This window comes from Adiantum capillus-veneris, chromosome 5, assembly GCF_014529385.1.
Source record: "Adiantum capillus-veneris isolate H3 chromosome 5, ASM1452938v2, whole genome shotgun sequence".
Lineage (NCBI taxonomy): Eukaryota > Viridiplantae > Streptophyta > Polypodiopsida > Polypodiales > Pteridaceae > Adiantum > Adiantum capillus-veneris.
Window position 1 is genome coordinate 85,435,900 of NC_140935.1, and position 23,887 is coordinate 85,459,786.

Here is a 23,887-nt window from a genome sequence, read left to right on the forward strand (position 1 = left end):
ATGGGTTGCTTTCAAGCTTTGCCAACATGTTCTCTGCAATTCGTGAAAGGCCTACACACGCCCGGTTCCACCCCTACTTCCCTCCTCACTATCTCACACAGGCCTTCTCAGGATGGGATCAACGGGCCAAAAATTGTGGGCCGTTGATCACTTCAATTGTTAAAAAAGTTGGGGGTCCGAAAGTGCGCAAGAGCTGTAATGCCAAAAAGAGGTCGTTGGTGTTGCAGGTCACACAAAAGGGGAAAGGAAAGTAGGGGCAGAATCGGACCTGTGTAGGCCTTTCACGAATCACGGAGAACATATTGCGGAGAACATGTTGACAAAGCCTGAAAGCAACCCATGTGAGTTGAAACTGTGATTCTCACGCGGCAAGAAGAATTGGGTGGTGCCATGATTGGGTGGCCTGCATCCACTTACATTGGAGTAATTTAAAGGAGGTATTTTGTTCTCTGTGTGTGTGTGTGTGTGTGTGTGTGTGTGTGTGTGCGCGCGCGCGCTAATGCATTGCGCTCAAGAAACATTTCCTGAGGCTTTGCCCAAATTTACTGAGTGCAACCCAAATTGACCAACATGCCACAGTTTACTGGATGCAGCCAGAATTTACCACCAGACCCGACTTTACAAGTGCACAAAAGAAGTGAACAAAGCAATAAAAGCAATACCAAGATTGAAAGGGGTCCGGAGGCGAGAGGTCATTTGTGACGCTCTTGGGGATTTGCGGAGATTGAAAGGCATCAGGAGACAGGAGATGGTATGTGATGCTATTGTGGAGTCAAAGTCCGAAGTGAGGGAGGAGAGGATGGAAAGGGTTTAGGCAACTCTAAGGTATTTCTCATATGTGCTTTCGAGAATTCAATATGTTCTTGTTTGCCATAGCAAAATGCTTGACCGTAATATTTAGTCACATTATAATAACTCCGTCTCGAGGGAGGAGGAGGGTGTTCTTGTTCTATATTGCAAAAAAGAGGCAAGTGGACAAGGAGGAGAGGATGGGGAGTCATCCAAAGCACCATCAACAGTATGTACCAAATGGAACTTGGCAAAGTGCATTCAAATGGTCATTTAGTTATCATTTCGTCCGCTTGTGGTAGGACGTTAGGTGGCAAGCAATTTGGAAAAGTGAATGTCATAGCATCTTAAGTCATGGTCTTTGTCATAAGCTTCATTTTTCATAAAAAAATGATGTATATAAAATTATCTATATTATCTTTTGAAAATCATTGGGTAAACTCACATTATTATGTCAAGGTCATAAGGGAGAGGGACGGTGCCCTTCAGCGTTACTGTCGGGTTGATGAAAGTTGCCCACAATGGAATAAACCATGGGAGAAGCACTCCGGCCTTATGCATCACCTAAAAGAGCGTCATAGTATTGTTATTGACATTCCTCGTAGGAAGTGTAGAAGACCGAAGAATAGCCAAATGCCTTCGCTAACTTTGGGTTCACGGTCCCATAGACAATCGGCTACAAGATTTGACTACATTGAGACCAAAATCAAGCTAGCACGTAGAAAGCACCTCAACCATCTACACAAGGGTGCTCAAAAGAGATGGCTTTTTAGCTCCTTGAATGGGAAGATGGACTTTGAGGAGTGGTTGCAAAAGTATGTGGATGCTGAAATAAAGGAGTGGGAGAGTCGTGTGCCGGACTGTATCAAACAAATGGAAGCAAAAATTACGAAAGGATATGCCGCTTGGGTATTGTTGACCGTTGGGTCAACAACACAACATAACTCAAGTTTCGTACCAAAGTCTTATCTTTTGTGAGTTATGAAATGCTGCGGATTATGGCTATAAACGTCATTTGTAATGAGTAGTTATTCTAGTTTCAGAAGCCGGGGTGCAATGGCACTTCCAGATTGTAAATACAAAGCCATTTGACCCTTTCAACCCCATTTTTGGTTAAACCTAAGGTAGCCTTAGTATATAAGGTACCTAGGTCATTTTGTAAAAAAGACTTTTATCATAATCAAAACTTTAGCGCTGCCGTCTATTGTGTGTGAGAGAGAAAGAGAGTGAGCTTTATCCTCTTGCTACGCCCGGCTCGCTCAACACATTGGAGATCCGACTGCACCATTGCTGTAGGCTCGAGGAGAGCTACACGACAACGCTAAGCATTCCACACGAGACGAAGCGCACACGCCGACGCATCTACGAGCTATTTGTGGTCGTAAGTGTATCAAACGATGTTTGTTTTCTGCGTGCTAGTAATCTATAGAATCGTGGCGACATAAGCTACGCATTGGTATTCATAAATTTCAGTTTCGGGCACTTTCAAAATTCTGCTCTATCATCCTACGCGTTTTCTGCAGATGGGTTTAGAGTGAGGGTTTTGAGTGTAGAAGCTTAGGGACAGGTGTATCCTAGCGAGGGGATGGTGTTCCTTAAGTTTCGTACGAATCTGGCATGATTAGGTGAGTTACCTTCCGTATGTGTATATGTGGCTAGGTGGTGTAGTTGAGAGCAGCGAGGTTCTTGATTGTGGTTTAGTTGGCCTTCCAGAGTGTTGTATGTGTAGGATGGTCATCCTGACAAGCTAAAGAGATTTCCTTTGTGTGCCTATCGTGTCATCTGTGTCCTCGATTGACATTATGTTGATCTACGTAGTGTTTGCATGCACTTCATGGGTGTGTGAGTTGCTCCCGTCCAACATTGGCGCCGCTGCCGGGGACACAAGGACCTAAGTAGGTTTCCTACTAACACTCGTGTGATGGTTGCTTGATTTAGTTTCGGCTAAAGAAAGCGTTTTTCTTAAGTGGATCCGGAAGAGGATATTCCGCGATCAAGTGGATAGCCAGGAAGCGTGTGTCTTGCCGAGGGTCTGGGACTAGATAGGTTTAGTTAGGATCTGTGGATTAGAGTAGTTGTTGGTGGTCGAGTGATTTGTGAGGCGATAAAAGCGTTTACTAGTCCGTGTGTGGCAGTGAAGCGTTTTTCTACTCATAGATGCAAAACCCCATATGATTTGTAGGAGTAGCTTTAGGTAAGTGATCCGATTCTGATCTAGAGGTATTCAACACTGAATTATTTGCTTAAGTGCTTGATTGCATTTGAAATCACAGAAAAGTATGCTTTTGAGGGTAAAAATGCATTAAACAAGCTTTTGTGGATATTTTTTGTATGACTGACTGATGTTGTGCATATAAAAGAGCATTTGCAAGGGTTCTGTGAAGAAAACCTGCAATTCTGTAAACATAGACATCCTACGCGTAGGATGTCTCAAGGGGGTTCTGGAGACCAAATTTGAAAATTCTGACTGCACCAGTGGGTTCAGAGGGTAGGTTTTACCCTAGTAACATATTAACTTGGGTGTTTTTCCCTATTTTTGTTGACCAAAAGCCAAAAGGCGAAGTCAGAAAATGTAAAATTTCAGAAAAGGCTTAAATTGAGCGATTTTTGCATGTTTTTGCAATTGTGAAGCATACTTGCACTTGCTGAGAGCATAAGGAAGCATCAGGGACACTTCAGTTTGAAAAAATAAGCAGTAGACATTCTATGCGTAGGATGTCTACAGGGTGATCTGAGCATTTTTTTGAAAATCTGAGGTTACCAGTGTGTTTAGAAGGTAGGTTTTACCCTATTTTCACCTGGAAAGTGGAAATTTGACCAAATTTTGACAGATCAAGGCCAAAAGACGAGAATTGCCAGACATCCTACCCAAATTGTGCCCAAGGCATAATTTTTGAGACCAAACCATAGGGTGACTTCATGTGCATGTTATACATGATGTTTTGAGTGCATGTGATAAATTTCATCTCATTTGGGTCAGTAAAAGGAAGATTGAACAGACTTTAGCATTTTTGACTGAAAAAGGCAAGAACAACTAAAATTTGGGACTTTTGAAATCCAAACCAAAATCTAAGCATACCACTGGGTTACTGACATCAAGGGGAAGCTGTGGGTCAAGTCTGGGGTCAAACAGGGCAAAAAGACATCCTACGCGTAGGATGTCTTCACCATGATTTAGCACTCCAAATCAACCTCTGAGCATACCACAGTGATCAGCACCTTAAGGAGAAGCTAGGGTGAAAATTTCAAGTCATTCTGAGCAAAAAGACATCCTACGTGTAGGATGTCTCAAGGCCATTTTTAGGTCCAAATGAAATTCTGAGCATACCATTGTGTTGCTGGACTTAAGGGGAGTCTTTGGACCAAATTTTGTTAAATTCTGAGCATATAGACATCCTACGCGTAGGATGTCTCAAGGCCATTTTTAGGGTCCAACTGTACTTTTGACCATAAGGAGTGTTCACAGTGTCACAGAGATCCCAAATCTTCTTTTAAAATTGAATTTGGACTCATTTTGACCATTCTAAACTGCATTTCACTGTTTTGGCCATAACTTTCACAAACGGTATCGGATCGGAAAAGTTTTTATATCAAAACGCAGCCTTAGAGCGGCTCTACAGATCTTAGAGCAAAACTTGAACTAAATGCATCCATCATTTAGTGCAACTTTGAAAAAAACATCGTTTGAGGCCTCAAAATTCATCCGCAAATTAGGGGTGTCTAAAAGCGACAATTTGCGAGAATTGTGACGAAACGGTTGCGGTTTTGGACATAGTTTCGACTTTTCCCTAACCAAAGAACTTGAACACAGTGGACTAAGTCTACTTGAACCAAGCAAAATCTCTTAAGCCCATAAATCATGTCTACCCTAAATTCAAATGCAGCTTACACAAGCTTGGAGATCCCTACGATAGAGGAATATTCTCCCACAATGGATCTTCCAAACTTGCAATTGATAAAGATCCATCTTGTTGAGAGAGTTTGGATGATTGGTCATGAGAGTGAAGTACTATATAGATACATTGACGACAATGAGGTCAATCTTTATAGGTGCTCAGATCCATACCTAGAAGAGATAACGGATTACAAGCTCTTATATGTCTACACATACGAAGTCGACTGTCAATGGAGATCTATAGTTGTCGACAAGTATGGACGAGAATATAGAGTTCTGGAAAGCACAAATCCACAGACTATACTAGAAAGAGGTGGATATTTGGTCAATGAAGGACCACAAATGCCTCCACCAAATACGAGAATTCCTATAGGAATTCCAAGAAGAGAGCCACCAGGATTCCCTTCAAGAGCGATAACGAGAGAAGGATTGGGAGAGTCTTTGGTTAGACTCGTAGACAATCGATGAGTTAGACCATCCCAAGTCCAGAAATGGGTAAACAGAAAATACTCCGGAGATAAAGATCCGAGAGATCACGTAACGACTTTTAAAAGAGTGATTAGAGCAGAGGAAGTTTCAGATTTTGTGACACAATTTGCGGGATTTGGATTGACTCTAGAAGATGATGCAGCTACATGGTTCGACTCGGTGGAAAAATGGGATTTTGAGATCCTAGATGAGCTGTTTGAGGAGTTTATTGAAGAATTCTTGCCAAAAGGCATTGCTCACAACACGGTCTCGCAAATCCATAGATTCAAACAGAAAGAGGATGAATCAATACGCAAAGCATCATTATGGCTCAAGAGATATGTTAAGCTCTGTCCGAGAGCGGAATTACCTATGCAAGCACGACTGATGCTGATCTTTATCCAGGGAATGAGACACGCGGGCCTTCAGAAGGATCTGCATATGATAAGGAGGATGACGCTAAACGAGTTGATCAAAGAAGCTCTTTATCTAGTGGATAACTATGAGGCATACAAAGAAAAGGACTTAAAGAGTCAAGGAGATGACACATCCTCTCAGCATAGTGTTTCATAGATAAGTGAGTCCATTGCCAAGCCAACGGCACCTATTGATCAAGAAAAGCTTATTGACGACTTGGTCAAGAGATTGATTCCTCTTGTAAGGTCTGATTCGGGAGAGCCGAAGTGGTGTGAAATTGAGAGAAAATGGACGAACCATACGGAGGAAGAGTGCTATTATAGCATGGAAAATGCTAGGGAGAGGTATGTACAACCTGTTCCAGAAGCACCTACTCCACCTAGATACATTACGGGGAATGCGCCAGGACCAGTAGGAGTTTTAAGGCCACAGCTTGTCTTAGGACAACAACCTCCGCTGCCAGGTGCTAGAATGCCGGTAGACATGAGATACATTGGAAGCATCAAATAAACCAACGCCAGTACCAGCTACAATGTGATATAGCAACCAAAGTGAGTACTACCCTTCGGAGCAACAAAATGTGAGAGAAACACATGGAGTGGTGAGGCCGGTACAACCTCCACCTCCTGGGTTTCAGTCGAAAGAAAGAAGGTATGAAATGGACGAAAGGACATTGCGATTCATTGCAAATAACGGCTTATCTAGGTCAAAGCTTGCTTATAGCCAAGAGGAAATGCTAAAAGAATCTCCTCAACCAGAGACAGATTGTCACAAAAGTTGTGACAACCACTTGGTCAAACAATGTCCTCATACGGAGATCATTGAAGTAAATGCCTATTGTATTGAGTGTGGCATCACTCACTTGATCCGCGATTGCCCGAAAAACCCAAACCAAATCAGGAAAATCACGACAAATGTATTAGGGATTGTTCAGCTACCTAGTAGCTCAGAAAATAAAAATGTCGTACCAGTGCAAGTGGTTACGAGAGCACAAGCTCAAAAGAAAGCTGATGGGAATCTAGAGACAAAGAACACGGAAAGTGACATGGGTCCAAAGACAGATGATGGACCATAGACAGACGCACCTAGTCAGAAAACCAAGAGCAAATGAAATAGTTGGAAAGCTAGAAAGACTAGGAGGAAAGTACGCAGGGAACGAGAGAAAAAATCCCTAGCTGAGAAGCTTACCGAAGCTGAGGAGAAGATAAAACAACATGAGAAAAAGGAGGCACCTTCTCTTACACAGATGGTTAAACCTCTAGAAGAACCATCCACGGATGAGAAACCGAGAAGTGCTAGTTCAGGAGGATCTGTGTTGGTAGAGAAGGTTAATGAGACATTAGATGCCCTCTTGAAAGCCTATGATGTGAGGCTCAAAAATGACCAAACCCAAGAACACAGGTGGATGACATATCCCTATGCGGAACTAGAAAAGCAAAGGTTTGAAATATGTCAGAAAATGATTCAAACAGCCCAAGCTTTACTAGACCCACCAGTTGCAAAACCTGAGGATGTGATCCGTGTTATACCTACACAAGTAATCCCACCAAACCAGGAACTAAAAGAGCCAGATTCTAACCATAAGCACAGACCAAACCTCAAAGACCCAACATTAGAACCAAGGATAGTATTGAATACCACGGATAACTCTTCCGAGGGATTTCACCAAGCTATACCTGAGGATTGTAAAGAGATAGATGGTCTTGACGAATTTTGGAAACAAGTCAGAGAGGCCAATGAAGCCGATGACCTAAGAAGACGAGTAGACAATACTGGTGATGAACGAGGAGTGTTTCTACCACCAATAGAGGAATTTGAGACTAGATCTCAAATGAATCTATATGTGCAATCGTATTGGGGCGAGAAAGGATTTGTACAATCTATGGATAGTCAACTCCATTCGCTATGAACACTACCGTCCTACATGGGAGAGTACGAGACCAAGTGAGATGTGGTTGCAGTCCCATCAAAGAGACTGTCTCCCAACAAGGCCATCGATTCAAAGGGGCTAGTAGATATTCTATCTACCCCAATCACCTGTACAATAATGTTAGCCGAGTTTCTCAGAATAAGACCAAACATGTGGGCTAATGTGGGTAAATGTCTAGAGAAATTTGGTGTAAAAACCCTAATGATTCAAATCGAGGAAGGCATCAAAGAGCTTGAAATGCCTCAACTAAATACTAGGCCAGTACCATTAAACAAGGTAGGCGAGTATTACGAGGGAGAATATGGAAACACCACCCTTCTTATGGAATTCAATGGTGTAAAAACCATGGCAATCCTTGACAGTGGAGCTGGTGTGGCCATTGCAACCAAAGAGGTTTGGAAAAAATGGGGAAAACCTGCCTTGATATCCACACGAATGACCCTGCAACTTGCAGACGGACACAAGGAAAAGCCCCTAGGACTGCTAGAAAAAGTACTTGTTACTTTTTGTGGCATTTTGAATATGAACAAAATTTTGCTGTTGTTGAATTTGGCAAGAAGAACAACTATGACATCATTCTGGGAAGACCATTCATGCGACAATTGAAAATGGTCCAAGATTGGGGTTATGACCATATATACCTGAGACATATGGAAACCATAACAAAGATAAACTTGAGGGACCATATCTATAGGGATGTGACGAGAACACCGGTAGAGGAGTTTGATTCCGCCACAGTAACAGGATCAGAACTTCCGGCTTGGTTAGGTAAGCCTAAAGAACTGTGGATGTGTGGAGCTTCACAATGTGGTAGCTTGAAACGTGAGGAATGTATCCTAGAGCGAGCTATAGAGGATAGGGACTATATCCCAGAACCATTTCCTGAAGAAGAGTTAGAGCCTTTTGGATGGGAACACATCTTGGCTACTCTGGACGTGTGCGCCGTGGAGGATGCTCCCACAACAAAGTTTTGTGATGAAAATGGCTATGATGTCGTTCCTTATTTTGCAGTGAGTGTAATCCAGGAAAACAAAGAGATCCAGACATCAACAAGCTCTCGAAATAGGGAGCAAACAAAGAAATGTGGAGAATCAAAAGATGAAGAAGACGACGAGTTCTATGACTTTGTAGAGCACTTCGAGCTTTAAGAAGATCAACGACCCGGGAATCAATGTCATTGCTACACGAATAAAGTGCATCAAAAGTGGATTCCATAGTCGGTGAAGACACAACCACCACAAGCATCCTCATACATGGATCCTAATAAGGATGCAAAGACTCAACTAGGAGGAATATGACCAGAGCAACGAGCTAACAATGCTCTAATCAATGGGCTAGAAAAGTCCTCCAAGAAACTACCACACACGAGCAAACAGACAGTAACTTTCCACTACCAGCCAAAAAATCAAGGGAAATTACAAGAAGTCAACCTTGCTAAGGATAGTAGCGATAGTGATGAATCTTACGACATCCCCTATCATCAACTCAGGCCATCATTATCACCAACCCCTTCAGCAACAACCATGACAGGTCAAAAGAACAGGACAACAAGTCAAAGCCAAAAAGCTCGACAAATCTGGATACCAAAAAGCCAGATCGGCCAAAAACAAATATGGATCAAGAAGACAAAGATCTCTAATGACAAATCACAAGATCCAACACCAAAACAAAAACAATGAAAGCATGCACGAACGGGTAAGAATATCACAAAGTCGCAAGCTTTCACAACTCAGGTTTGGGCTCCAAAGAAGTTGATTCAAGCACAAAAAATTCAAAAATTCATTTGGATTCCAAAACAACCACAGTATCAACTTTCAAAGCCTAAATCCCGTCCCCAACCAAGCGTACAAGGGCTGAAGCAAAGACCACTGTCAACTCACACAACAAAAAGGTGGATCCCAAAGAAGTCTCTTCAAACACAAACGAAGCACGGGCAAGTATGGGTTCCCAAATGAGCGTCAACGACAAAACAACCAATAATCGCAAAAAAATGGGTCCCAAAGAAGAACAACAAAACTGCTGTCAGTGCATCGCCGCTTGAATTCTTACAATTCTTCCTACGATTACAGTACACTTAGAAGAGAGCAAGTCGCTTCAATCAAGCAACGATACAGGAATTTCAAAGACCATTACATTGTTTAGAATAGGAAGCCTCGCCAACAAATGCCAACAAGCAAATTGCTTATACCCACATCTTGCACAACATAATCTTTTCCATGCATTGACTGTGTATGCATAATAGGGCTACATTACAAGGCCTGCATAGGCACAACTTTTAATTGCCCAAGCACAACACATATCCTTTGCGATACCCTGTCGTAAAGGATGACTCCAAATAGGAAGGGGGGAGGCATTCTGAATGCGGACCTAACATTATGACTATTAGAGGGCAATGTTTTGTGAGATGCATTGAATTTTTGCGTTTTATTGTGATAATTTTTTGAGGAAATTTAGAGTATATGCCCTCATAGTAGTGTTACAGAGGAGTATGGGGACAAAATCCATATATGAGCCCATAGGGACATGTGTATAGTGTACATAGCATTTAGATTTCTATTTGAATGATTTTTCTTTTGTTGAGTTGTTTTAAGATTTTCTTTGTTTATTATTAAGAAAAAAATAAAAAAATCCATAATCCACATGAAGAAAAGACTGACGGGAGGCCTGAGCACTACAAAGAGAAGAAGATACAGGGAAACGATGAAACTTCACGAAGTATGTCTCAGCAGCCACTACAACAGCCGAAGAACTTGTCACAAAGCGGTGTCAACATGCAACCGACAAGTCATAAAAGTCAGAGTCGAGTAGCTAAGCCACAAAATGAGTGAGGTGTTAGTCCCAAAGCTTCAAATAATATTCTCTGTGGTTTAAGCGTCTTAGCTATTCTAGGTACTGCTCAAGCTGGAAGAGTTGAGCATATTTACGTTGTGTCGCTCATGCTGGTATAGGTGAGCAAAAGAGTCGAAGTCTAAGTACTTAAGTCTGGTGAAGTGAAGGAGAAGGTCCAAAAGACACTCACGTACTGAGCACAGTGAGATACGAGTGGAGAAACTTCTACATCAACAACCCTTCTTGGAAAGGTGGAAGCTATTGAGACATCTTTTGATGTCACATGTGCTACATTTATTCCTCGAAACACCCATCATCTCCTTCTTTCACATTGCATGCTTTTGGTGACAAATTTCTCATATGCATATAGAGTGTCCCATAATTGGCACTTGCATCAGGCACTCTTTCCTTGTTTCACCCAAGCACTCACCTTTCATGAACATGTACTTCACGTTCAACTGCTCAACTCCAATAAGAGCGTATACCAAAGGCATTTTTTTTCCCACCGGGTTTTTTTCCCTTTGGTCATCCAGGTTTTAGACCCTAATCTAAAGACACCTATCACCATCCTCTTGTACATATTCCTTCTACATCAACAATAAGGAAATGCTACTCAAATCAATTGACAAATGAATTGGAGCACCAATTTCAGATCATAGCATACTTCTCCTCAATGGCGAGTCGAAGAATAGCCTACAATGACAAAGCTGCAGACAACACTAACAACATGATTGCACAGGATCAAAGAAGTCCCCAATGAAGAAGAGCAGACATAAAAGTAATCAGAGGATCTCAAAAGATGAATGGTTATGATGATAGATGTCCGCTCTAATGGATCATAGTTCTTGTTGTGGTTCGACAAAGTTACAAGCAGTGCACCAGATGAAGACAGCAAAGACTACATCGCCATCGACAATTAGGTCATGTCGGGGACGACATGAACGCGGAAGGGGGGAATGTTGACCGCTGGGTCAACAACACAACATAACTCAAGTTTTGTACCAAAGTCTTATCTTTTGCGAGTTATGAAATGCTGCGGATTATGGCTATAAACGTCATTTGTAATGAGTAGTTATTCTAGTTTCAGAAGCCGGGGTGCAATGGCACTTCCAGATTGTAAATACAAAGCCATTTGACCCTTTCAACCCCATTTTTGGTTAAACCTAAGGTAGCCTTAGTATATAAGGTACCTAGGTCATTTTGTAAAGAAGACTTTTATCATAATCAAAACTTTAACGCTGTCGTCTACTGTATGTGAGAGAGAAAGAGAGTGAGCGTGAACTTTATCCTCTTGCTACGCCCGGCTTGCTCAACACATTGGAGATCCGACTGCACCATTGTTGTAGGTTCGAGGAGAGCTACACGACCACGCCAAGCATTCCACGCGAGACGAAGCGCACACGCTGACACATCTACGAGCTATTTGTGGCCGTAAGTGTATCAAACGATTTCTGTTTTCTGCGTGCTAGTAGTCTATAGAATCGTGGCGACATAAGCTACGCTTTGGTATTCATAATTTTCAGTTTCGGGCACTTTCAAAAATTTTGCTCTGTCATCCTACGTGTTTTCTGCAGATGGGTTTAGAGTGAGGGTTTTGAGTGTAGAAGCTTAGGGACAGGTGTATCCTAGTGAGGGGATGGTGTTCCTTAAGTTTCGTACAAATCTGGCATGATTAGGTGAGTTACCTTCCGTATGTGTGTATGTGGCTAGGTGGTGTAGTTGAGAGCAGCGAGGTTCTTGATTGTGGTTTAGTTGGCCTTCCAGAGTGTTGTATGTGTAGGATGGTCTCAGCCTGACAAGCTAAAGAGATTTCCTCCGTGTGCCTATCGTGTCATCTGTGTCCTCGATTGACATTATGTTGATCTAGGTAGTGTTTGCATGCACTTCATGGGTGTGTGAGTCGCTCCCGTCCAACATGTATACATCTTGGCGTTATACTTTCTTTAGAATCCTATGTGCATGATGATCCCTAAATATTGTTTGTGGGCATACATGTGGTATCGCGAGGCTAGAAGCCATAAGGGGCACAAAAATGCAGACCAACAAGAAGTCAAGAAGGAGGATATGAAGGAAGGGAAGGATGATAGAATGGATCGTGAAGTCACTCCGGTAAAAACGTCTAACAATTGCGCATAGTCTCTTTGTGCTAGCATATTGCTTCAATTTAGTAGTTCTTTTCATAAACTCTTTTGATAGCCATTCTATCAACACGAGGTACCAATTTCTATCAAGGATCCAACGAAGGTATGCAAAATTAGTAAGCTTGAAAGATCCATTGATGCGATCCGCAAGGTAATGCTCTTTCATTGTAAAACATTCGAAAGCATAAGCATCCTTGTTGATTGAACTATATATTTAAATATATTTTGTTTTTAATTTGAGCTTCGAAAGGTTTCAAGCCCTCCAAGACACATAAATGTTTCTTCTCCATGTGAGAGCATTGCCAGGTATTCTTTCATTAATACAATGTGGCTTTCATCTTATTCCTTGCGTTAGAAAATTTCTTAGCCATTTTACTTGCATAGGTTGCTCAAACATAAAATATATGGTTTGTTATCATCAAGATATAGTCTTGAGGTGAGCTACAATCTAAACTTATTTAAAGAAATCACAATGAAGAAAGCCTCCTCCCGTAAAATTATACTATTTGTGATGTAAGTGTGTCTCTTTTTTTAGCTTAACATTATTGTGGCTGTATTAGATAAAGAGATAGAAACTTAGTAAAGATGCAAAATCTTAGGTGGCTGAAAAATACCTTAGTAGAGGAGAACTTGAATCAGTCTTGGTTTGTAGATAGCCTATGGCTATTCTTTATGCAAACTCTACCATCTTAGAGAGCGATAAGCAACTACTTCAGTCAAGTTGATCTTTCCTCATTCATGTGGATCTTCTTTCCAGTTGATGATGAGTAAGTTCAGCTTGCTTGCACATCTTTTTTGCATTGATCTTTTTGACTTCAAGCTTGTTGAAATTACGTTCGTTTAAGAGACCATTGGACATTCGCCGAGTTCTTTAATCATCATATATGTCATGTTTCTAGCCTACGTACGGACAAGAGTGCAATCTTTTTTTTTTGATTGACTCTCTATGCGTAGTATTGATCGCTATATGTCCTCTATGAAGAGGTACATTTCAAAAATATTGTCTTTGTGAACTATATGGCATTTTTCTCTATAAAAACTTATATTTCATTTGGATAGGGTGTTGCAACATTTTTCAACATACACAATGGATCTTGATCTCAAGGAGGATCTTGTGCACCATGAGAAGTGTCATGTTCAAACTATGGAGGTATGCCGGGTTCTTTAGTTGTTGATTCTAACAAATGTGTGCAAAGTTGATTTTAGGTTCTTGCATATATGCCAAAACAGTCAAATACCAAAGATTGTGGATACTATGTTATGTTTGTTATGAAGTTGTTGATTATAGGAGGTACAATGCCCAAAAATCCAAGATTTTCAGCCCATAAACGTCGTATACGGCTGATTTACGAGAAGGAACCCGAGAACACACCTCTTTTGTGTGTAGGATTGAAAGAGAGGATTTTCTATATAGAGATCTCTTCCGAGGAATTGCTTTTCGAGAACGACTTGCGTTTCGAGCGTCGAGACTGTGAAGGTAACGATTTTCATGTTATGATCTCTAAGTACTGTTTGCAGGTGTACTTCCTCTTGATGAGGAAGTAGGAGTAGAGGATGGCATGAGCCTCTACAGGAGAAAGCGCTCTGAGGAACTAGAGCTAGATCAGCCCAAGGGTTTCGTACCCGAGTTTGAGACGTAGATTCACGGATCCGAGAGTGGTAGACTCTTGAGTTGGGGATCTGGAAGTTGAGATTCCCAAGGAAGGACTTCGCGTCTGAGAAAGCAGAGTTGTTCTGCGAGAAGAGGATTCTGGAAACAAAGTCCGAAAAGAGTTGCGGGGATGCCATGCCCTGAGTTTGGAAGGTGAGATTCAGAGATGAGAACCTTAGTTCTCGAGGATTTGGAATAGTTCCTTGGAATAGGGTTTTACCCTAGGAATAGGAAAATGAACCATCAAGTCTTATTCTAAAATGAACGTGGTAATAAGTTCGGTTCAAGTGCTTGTATAGACTTATCCTTAGTAATAAAGATACTATTACGAGGGGGACAAGCCCATCTTTTGGTCCCCAGTACTGTGTCGATTTTCTCACTCTCTATCTCTCTATCTATTTCTCTCTATATCCTCTGGCTTCAGTAATAGATGATAAATCCTATTTATCCAAATATATTTTATATTGCTATGCGCTCCCGTTTGTGACACACACACAAAGGCATGGAGAGTGGGCAAGAAGAGTGATGGCTCGGGAGAATCTTCAAAAGAGAGAGCTCTCATACTACGCTTCCCCTCCTTGGAAAAGAAGAAGAAATTCCAGAAAAAGAGGCCTACTCTCAAGAAGACAGGTATTTTTCCTTGGTGATGATCTCACTCTCTCACAACTTGCGCATATGAGAGAGGTAATGCCAAAGACTACAGCGGCAAGGGAGAAGGGAAAGACGGCCTTTTACAGAGATGGTCGGGTGGTGATCGTAGAGCGGCACTCCACATGACGGTGTCAGACCTATAGAACCACACTGAAGATGGCTACTTGGAATTGTAATGGATCTTTGAGGTTGGACGTTGGTGCCTTTGAGGAAAGTTTCAGGGACGAGGACATTGTTTTCTTCTCAGAGACTCATGAGGTCCCTGGACAGCTTATGCCACATGTGGTGGGATACAGATGGGAGACAACCCATGGGACAGTCGCAAGATCTGAGCATGGGATTAGAGGTTCAGGACGTTCTCTAGGCACATTGGCACGCTCTTCAAGTGGTCTCTCTTACGTTGGATATACCACATCTGCACTGCACCCACTTCCCCTACACATATTCATTCTTGCTGCTTTGGGAAACCCGCATCGCTACAACTTATCTTTATTGAAGGAATGCTTCTACGAAAGAGAATATGGTACTGGTTTTGTTACTCTCCTCTCGCAATTCTTTTTTATTAACTCCACTAGAAAAAAATTGAAATGATTCATGAAGTCAGACCTACAGTTTTTTATGTCAAATTGAATCCAACCACACATTTAAAGAGACGCTATCACGCACACAATTTTTCTTCACTTGAACTCACAAACCCCACAGGCTGTTTCTATATACATCTTGTTTGTGTAAATGCACACATGTGAAGGATCTTACCTTTGGGAGGATCGTTAACACCCTCAGACCCTCATATTTTGCACTAATGCTTTTGTGAGTATTATTGTTGTAACCATGTGTAAAAAATTGGATCATTGAAAGATGCATACAAAACATTTGATTTTCATTCTTGAAAGGAATGTGGTTTCATGGAATGCCATGTTGTATGCATGTTGCCACCATGGACATGGTGCATTTCTTCTACCAAATGCTGATGGAAGGCATTTCATCACAACAAAGGTCACTTTTCTCTGTCTGCTTTATGCATCAAACAATATCTCTAAGAAAGCCAGCAAGTACGTGTGCTTGCGAACGCACATGAATGCCATTTAGACAATGTAGTTGAAAACACCCTCATCAAAATGTAGCAGGCTAGATGATACTGAAAGGTTGTATAGGAACATGTTGAATTCCAATATGACAATGTTCAATACTATTTTGAGCAAATGCGTGTTGGAGTGTCTGATACCAAATAGTCTCACATTTATTGATATGATTTCTTTGTGTGCATTGTTGGACACTCCAAGCAGATAATTGCTTGCATTTCAAGTAGTAGTGGGGTGGATGTAGATTTGATGCTGAAAACTTTGTTAACCCACTTATACACACACCTAGGCATAGTGGTAGGCCCTTCAAGTGGTCTCTCATACGTCGGATATGCCACATCTGTACTGCACCCACGTCCTCTGGACATATTCCTTCTTGCTGCTTTGGGAAACCCGCATCGGTACAACTTATCTTTATTGAAGGAACTCTTCTACGACTAGATTTGACCAACTTTAGGGGTTTTGATGGCATGCTTTGATGTGTACATCTCATAGTTAAGATATGGTGTATAGAGGTATGCAAGAGCTTTGTTGAAACGGGGCTTCATGAGAATCTTTTGTGAGGCATCTATGTGTATGGTAAGTTTGTGTGGTTGGTTAGGTATGGTAAACATATTGCTCTTGAGTTTGAGTAGGTGAATCATTTGTATGTATGGTTGTATCTTGCCGTGACGGGTTTTGAGAAACTATCTATCATTCAACACGAGGCAAGACCAATCTTGTATAGGGAAGACGCCTTAATTCTGCTCGAGAATGCAGCAAACTTGACTGTGATCGCCTAGCCCTTGTCTTGGCACCCACTCAAGAGTTGGCCCTGCAGACTGAAAACGGGGCGCGCGCTCTTTTATCTGCAGGTGAAGACGCATGCCTATTTTAGTGGAAGAAGAAAGATTTTATGAACACCTCAAGGAATGACTTCAAGGTGGACCTCCACTTAAAAAGTGGAGCCCTCGATTGTTTCCCGGAATAACGTTGTGGTACAAGGACAACTTCCATGCCGATAGCAATCTTACCATCAATGAGCTTCTTGCAGAGAATACCCTCTATAAAGGATAACACATCTTTTGAGAAATTCTTTGAATCTGTAATAGCTTTTCTTGTCACAAGGATGAATATGCCACATGAATTGAAGAGTAGTGCATGTATAACAATTCTTAATCTTTATGTGTACAGGTATCTTGTTTTCTCAGAAAGTGTGCATTAGTTAGATAGTTCATTGTTGCTAACTGTTAGTTTTAGTGGATCTCAAGTATCTGCGAAGGCTCGCTCTTGTAGTATTCACATGAATCTAGGTCAAATGATGACCTTGTATATCAAAAACGCTCTGTTGGCTTCTGCCCAGCAAGAGAAGGTAGCGCCCATTGGCAGCTGGAGTAAAGATGTTTCACTTCACAATCAACGAAATCCCTGGGGACCATCTTTAAGATGGATAAGGAATATTGAACTAGAAGTTATGGTTCCTGTGTAGGCCATCTGTAAACTCCTAGTGCATTGGGGTATGAGAATTGCCAGTCATTGTCTTGTGTTTTATCATATTCCTAGTAATGGGACCATAGGAGCTTACGGTTTGAGACTAGCAGTTGCTCTAAGAGTTTTTCATGTCGCTTATATTTATCAATGGTCACAAATTCGGGGAAGGAAGTTGCCAGTGTAAGTTTTCATGTTCTCATCCATGAGTCAACTTATTGTTTTTTAAAACTAAAATTTGTTTGTGCAACATCTCGTGACAGAAAAGCTGAAGTGAGGAAAAGACAGCCTATAAAGCCCTGATGAGAGTTGGAATTCTATATTAGGGTGTCTCGACTCTCTATGGTAGGGTTTTCGTGTCAATTGGTTTTGAAATGGCTAGCGAGATAGTACTTCTTTTCTTATGTGAAAGTTAGAGAGAAAGTTCTATATCTGCAATGAAAGAGGTAGCAAGTAGTAAAAAAGCTACAAGTATAACCGTATTGAATTAATTCTCTTGGGTGTATCAAAACAGTTGGAAGCATGTCTTCAATGTTGTCATTTTGCAATGTAAAGCCTGAAACTCCTCACATGATTGCTTTTAATTTTTGTAGGGAGGATGCTGCAACAACTGCCTTTATTCTTGAGGATTCAATTGGTTGTTGCCACAGTTTTTATGCTCCTTCAGTGTTGTGTAAGGTGTCAAATCTTGAGATTCTACAATCATTTCTGGACTGTTACTTGTAATATTTGCAACTGCTCTTAAATTCCGGACCATTATCCTTAAGTGGTATCTACTTCACATGTGTCAGTTTGGAGCTTGTAATTCCGAGGCTCATTTTGGGCAAAACGGTGTTGTTGTAAACGGTGTCAAAGTTGTATGTCCTCTGAGGCTGTTAACTTGCCACTAAGCTTACTTATCTACTTCATATGTGTCATTTGGGGGCTTGTAATTCTAAGGCTCTATTTTTTTTTTGGCTTTGTGATATGGAGTGACATTGAGTCAAGCATGTGTTGTCGTGGCTTTGGAACAGCAAAGGCTCTGCATCGAAAGACACATCACTCGGGGGAGGCTCATTTGATAATGAGATGGATTAGTTTCCAAGGGTTGGGTGTGCATGTGGTGATGTGCCAAAAGAGACCGACAATGTATCAACAGCTTAGGTCTTATTGGTGAGAAATTAAACGTAGTATATAATGAGCCTGCTTTGTATGTAGAGGTAATTGAGATAGACAAGCCAATCATGGGGATCGACAGTGAAAGTAGTTTGATGGTACGAAATGAAGGTGGTGGATCACATGTCTGTTTTACCTTCTACTAGCAAATATATTCCTAGAGAGAGATATATTTATGTGTGTGTGTGTGTGAGAGAGAGATAGATAGATAGATAGATTTTATTATCGTCCTCGGAGGTCAAATATGACCTATGGGACCAAAGTTACATGTGATGTAGTATGTGTACGGCTGATGAGTGACTCTCGATGCTCCAAAATTGTAGTGATGAGAGTCGCAATGGAGAGCCCACACTTTGGCTGGGAGAGGAAAGTGTGTAGGTCTAAGTTATGGCTGAAAATGTGAGAGAAGCAAGTTCGGATGTGATCAAAATCTGAGCCCTCTAGTAGTGTGTGGTACTCAGACTCTTGAACTTGCAGTGAGCATAATGTGCACAATCGATTTGACTCTTCTCCATTGCCCCAACGCCCTATCTCGCATCGAAGGAAATGGGAGCTAAGCCGAATTGCTGCGATAGTGCGTATCGCGGACAAGGGAATAGGCTTAAGCATGTAAGTGTGAGTACGGTTTCCTCTCTCAGCGAAGAACATGGTTTTGTAGTTGGGGGCAATATAGGTGGTGTAATGTATGAAGCGTGACCCACCGGATTTCTCCCAAGCCGTAATACATTGGCGTTGTAAAAAGCTTCATTCACTTGAGAGTCAATTGAAGCATCATGTAGCAAGTGTAATGCATCCCATCTCCCAAACCACTTCTTTATGTCTTGCATCCATCCCGTGCTCAAGATCTTGCTTTTATGCGTCTTTTGAACTTTTTTGCTTGCTTCCCATGCAATTGTAGGAAGTCGATGTGAGGGGTTTTGACGCATCTTTATCATGTACTCCACAACCCTTTCCATGCCCATAACCTCAATTGGAAGAGATCCCGACTCAAGAAGTAGGAGCATATATGGTGTTTGTGTCTTAACTTGGAGAAAGTTTGTAAGAAAACGCTTTTGGACATTCTCAAACTCTTTCCAAGTAGACTTTGAGATGCTCCCACCCCACACTTCAACTCCATAAAGAAGAACCAGTGTCACCAATGCATCAAAAAGATACTTCTTGAGAACCCAACACTTGATGTTTCCCGCATTACACATGTTCTCAAATGCATAATATGCTCTCTTTCCCGCTTCCAAACGACGCATAGCACATTCATGCCACTTGTGATTGGATGGAACCTCAAGGCCAAGGTACTTAAAGCTCTCAACAACTTCAAGTGTCTCATTGTTGTACACAATGCATGGCTTCTCCTTATGGTTGGTTTTCACAAGCATAACCTTTGTTTTGGATTCATTTACAATCAGCCCACTATGTAAGCAAAAGTTCTCAAGGACAACCATAAGCTTTTGTGCATCTTCTAAAGTGTGCGCTAGAAGCACTACATCATCCGCATACAACAAAAGCATGATTACCGCATTGCAAATAGTGACCTCTTCAATGCCTTCTTCTTGCATAAAGTCAAGTACCATTTGTTCCAATTGATCGATGCATAGACCAAAGAGAGTTGGTGACAATGGACATCCTTGTTTAACCCCAATAGTGCTTACAAAAATTTCTGAAATTTCTCTTCCCATGCGCAATTGACAAATCACCTTCTCATAGATTCGAGAAACCGCAAGCATAAACTCACTTGGCACTTGGAGTTCTTCCATCCTTCTCCACAAATTGTTACGTGGAATCATATCAAAGGCTTTCTTAAAGTCCACAAAACAACAATACAATCGCTTGTCTTTCAACCGACTTTCCTCCATGAGAACACGAAGAGTGACAAGATGATCAATGGTGCTATGGCATCGACGAAAACCCGCTTGTCCCTTTGCACGCTTGCCATTCTCTTCAGCCCAATCACTCAATTTCATCTCCATTATGCACCCAAATAACTTTGCCATAAGAGACCCAATCATTATAGTCCGGTAGTTGCTTACATTCTTTACATCCCCTCCTTTATGCAAAGGCTTAACCCAATTAGTACTCCAATCATAAGGCATACCATGTTGAAGTGCAAGGTTGAACATATCACACATCCACTCATGGGTAAAATCTCCCGTCCATTTGATCATCTCCGGCTTGATACCTTGAAGATCTCCCGCTTTGCGAGTGGCCAACTTTTCAAGCCCACCGCATACATCCTCAATAGTAAAAAAAGACGGCATACATGGGAGTGAACCATAAAATGGCATTTTTTCAGTATTTTCTTGCTCATATAATTGCCTACAATGTGTGTACATATCCACTAGACTCAAGTTACCAAAATTCTCAACCCGCTTGCCTCTCAAGTTTCTCCAAAATCTTCCACATGCATGTGCTTTTTCTTGGACTTGAAATTCTTGTTGCTTTACTTCCCATCTTCTTCTCTTCTTTTGAATCAATGCCTTGTATGTATGCAAATGACTTTGATAGTTGTCTTTGTCCATAGTTGCATCAAGCTTTATCAAGGACTTTCGAGCATCTTGACATTCTTTATCAAACCACCTTTTGCGTGATCTATCTTTGTTGATACCATGGAGATGTTTTATGGCAAAGCATTCTTCCGCACAAGAACAAATAGCTTTCTTGAAAGCTTCCCATTTAGTTTCCAATGGTGCATCACATTGAAGCTTTGTCATCCATAATTTTTGCTCAACCATTTCAATGTACATTGGTGCCCGTTTGAAATCCATACATAGTGATAACTTCTCTTTCCTTTGGCTGAGATTATCATGCTTAGTTGCTTCTCCACATGAAAGGTCAATACATAAGGTGCGATGGTCGGATTCCGGGGTCCATTGACCAAACATAAAACTCTTTATGCGATACATGATGGCTTCAGAGAGTAGCATATAGTCAATCACACTATCCCCATTATGTCTTCTACATGTAAATCCATTGGTTCCACTCCACAAAGATACACCATTGGCAATGAGCATACCCGTGTTATCACACATGTGTAAAAGTAACTTTCCATAGTGATCCGGCTCTTTCTCATCCATTGAAGTACGATCATAGAAGTGAACTTCCTCCAACTCCCTTTAAATGTATGGCATATCAAATTGTTGAGTATCATGTTGCAATGTTTTTGTGCGAGCATTCATATCCCCAAATACAATAACATCACCTTCACCTTTGAAATAAGCAATGTCCTCTTCCAAATCAGAAAATGGTTGATCTCTATCCATGCAAGCATAAAAGGGAGAATCATGATGAGGAATGTAGCAACCGGCTACAAAAATGGGTGCTCTTTTTGGTGTCATAATTTTCAGCCATACATAATGTTTGTACTTGTCATCTTTCACAATTGATACAATATCTTCCAATCCTTTCTTAACCATACATGCTAACCCTCCTTGTCCTCTTCGTTGCTTGAGATTCTTTGACCACATCAATGAATGTACATTGTAATCCTCCAAGCCGTTAATCCTTTGTGTATCATGCTCCCAAGTTTCAACAAGAAGTACAACATCGGCTTTGCTTGTTAGTTCATCAATGCCAACCCCCGCATTCCATGGGTATCCATTACAATTCCAAAAGCATATTTTCAATTGTAACTCGGTCTCATTGGTCACACATCCCTATTTGCTTGAGAGACTTGCCTCCTCCTTGGGCACATTTTCTTCATGAGAGATTTTCTTGTTTTTATTATTCTTTTCCTCATATGCCTTGCGACGCATATTTTGTTGCTTAATAGTGCGATCTTCACATACAAAACATTTTGTATTCCTCAAATAGATCCAACTATTATCAAGGATAATCTTTCGCTTGGTCTCATCCGGCATGGTGCATACAATTGGCCGTTCTCCCGAGCGAGGAGCTCCTTGCTTCCCCACTCTATGTGCTCCATAGACCATAACTCCGGACATGCCAAAGTGGGTTTTGAAGAAATCTTCAATAACAATGGCAAGAGAAGGAGGTGTCTCTAACTTCTCTTCGGGAATTCCACGAATAACAATGTTCTTGGAACGTCGCTCCCGTTCCTTCAACTCCTCCACATCTACATTCTCAACATTCTTTGTTTGAACCATAGCTTGCATGAGTGAGGAATTAGAAACCACATTGCTACCACATACATCAGCCCAAGACTTGTTTGTGCATACATTTTTCATGTCGCATTCATCCCGGCTCATAGTGTCAAATTTCTCCTCTTTCAATACATGGTCATGCTCTACTTTGCTCATCCGCTCCTTCAAAGCATTCAAGTCCACAAGAGAGCGTTTACATTCCTTGACTTCTTCTTCAAGTTGCATCAAACGTGTTGTTTGCATCTCAAGTGTCCTCTTGAGATTCTCATTCTCAACCACAAGTACCCTTAGTGTGCCATTCTCCATTGCAAGTGCTCGTAAGTCTTCGCCTTGTTTGTTTACGGTCTCTTGCAATGATACCAAGTACGCCATGATCATGGTTTCCGATGTCGTTGGTTGGGTGGTTGTGTTGCTATCTCCACACTTAGGAGATTTTGGATCATTTTCCACAATGGTTGTGGACCTTGTTGAAGAAGAAGAACCCTTGCGAGTGCCGGAAGACATTGTATGTAAAATAGGAGATGAGAATCAATTTTGTTGAACCTGTTCACTTTGGAAATGCTGCTACAGAAACGCCTTCCATAACTCTGAAAATTTCTGTCTTTACATCAATGCGTAGAGGACTTCGTGCTCTTCGATTGAGGCTATAGATCACCCAAATCGGAGTTCGGATGAAGAAGTTATGATCAAAAGAGTGAACTGCTGTCTACTAGGTCAAAAAACGGCTGCACTGAGAGAGAGAGAGAGAGAGAGAGAGAGAGAGAGAGAGAGAGAGAGAGAGAGAGAGAGAGGTTAGTCAATGGAAATGGGATGAGTGAATCCTTACATATTTGTCACAAATCAGATGAAAATAAAAGCTCACATTTCATCCCTAGCTCAAATTTTGCTAAACCAAACAAGAGGTCCCTCGAGCAATGAACAATCCATGGGTTACAAAGGCTCTGCATCGAAAGACACATCACTCGGGGAGGCTCATTTGATAATGAGCTCGATTAGTTTTCGAGAATTGGGTGTGCATGTGGTGCTGTGCCAAAAGAGACTGACAATGTATCAGCTGCTTAGGTCTTATTGGTGAGAAATTAAACGTAGTACTAGCAAATCTATTCCTAGAGAGAGATATATACATTTATGGGGGGGGGGGAGAGAGAGAGAGAGAGAGAGAGAGAGAGAGAGAGAGATTAGTCAATGAAAATGGGATGAGTGAATCCTTACATAGTTGTCACAAATCAGATGAAAATAAAAATTCGCATTTCATCCCTAGCACAAAATTTGCTGAACCAAACAAGAGGTCGAGCAATGAACAATCCATGGGTTACAA

General features: G+C 41.4%; 1 protein-coding gene and 1 pseudogene across 1 annotated transcript in view; both read left to right on the forward strand.

Moving 5' to 3' along the window:
* Positions 1-26: 26 nt before the first annotated feature.
* On the forward strand, positions 27-13,049 carry LOC147457656 (uncharacterized; annotated as a pseudogene).
* Positions 13,050-17,640: 4,591 nt separating this feature from the next.
* LOC147457657 (uncharacterized) overlaps positions 17,641-23,887 on the forward strand; it is a 29,239-nt gene continuing 22,992 nt past the window's right edge. Inside the window, exons 1-2 of the mRNA XM_086513630.1 lie at positions 17,641-17,665; positions 17,914-17,998. The gene's annotated coding sequence lies outside the window, so the exon portion shown is untranslated. The remainder of the gene's footprint in view (positions 17,666-17,913; positions 17,999-23,887) is intronic.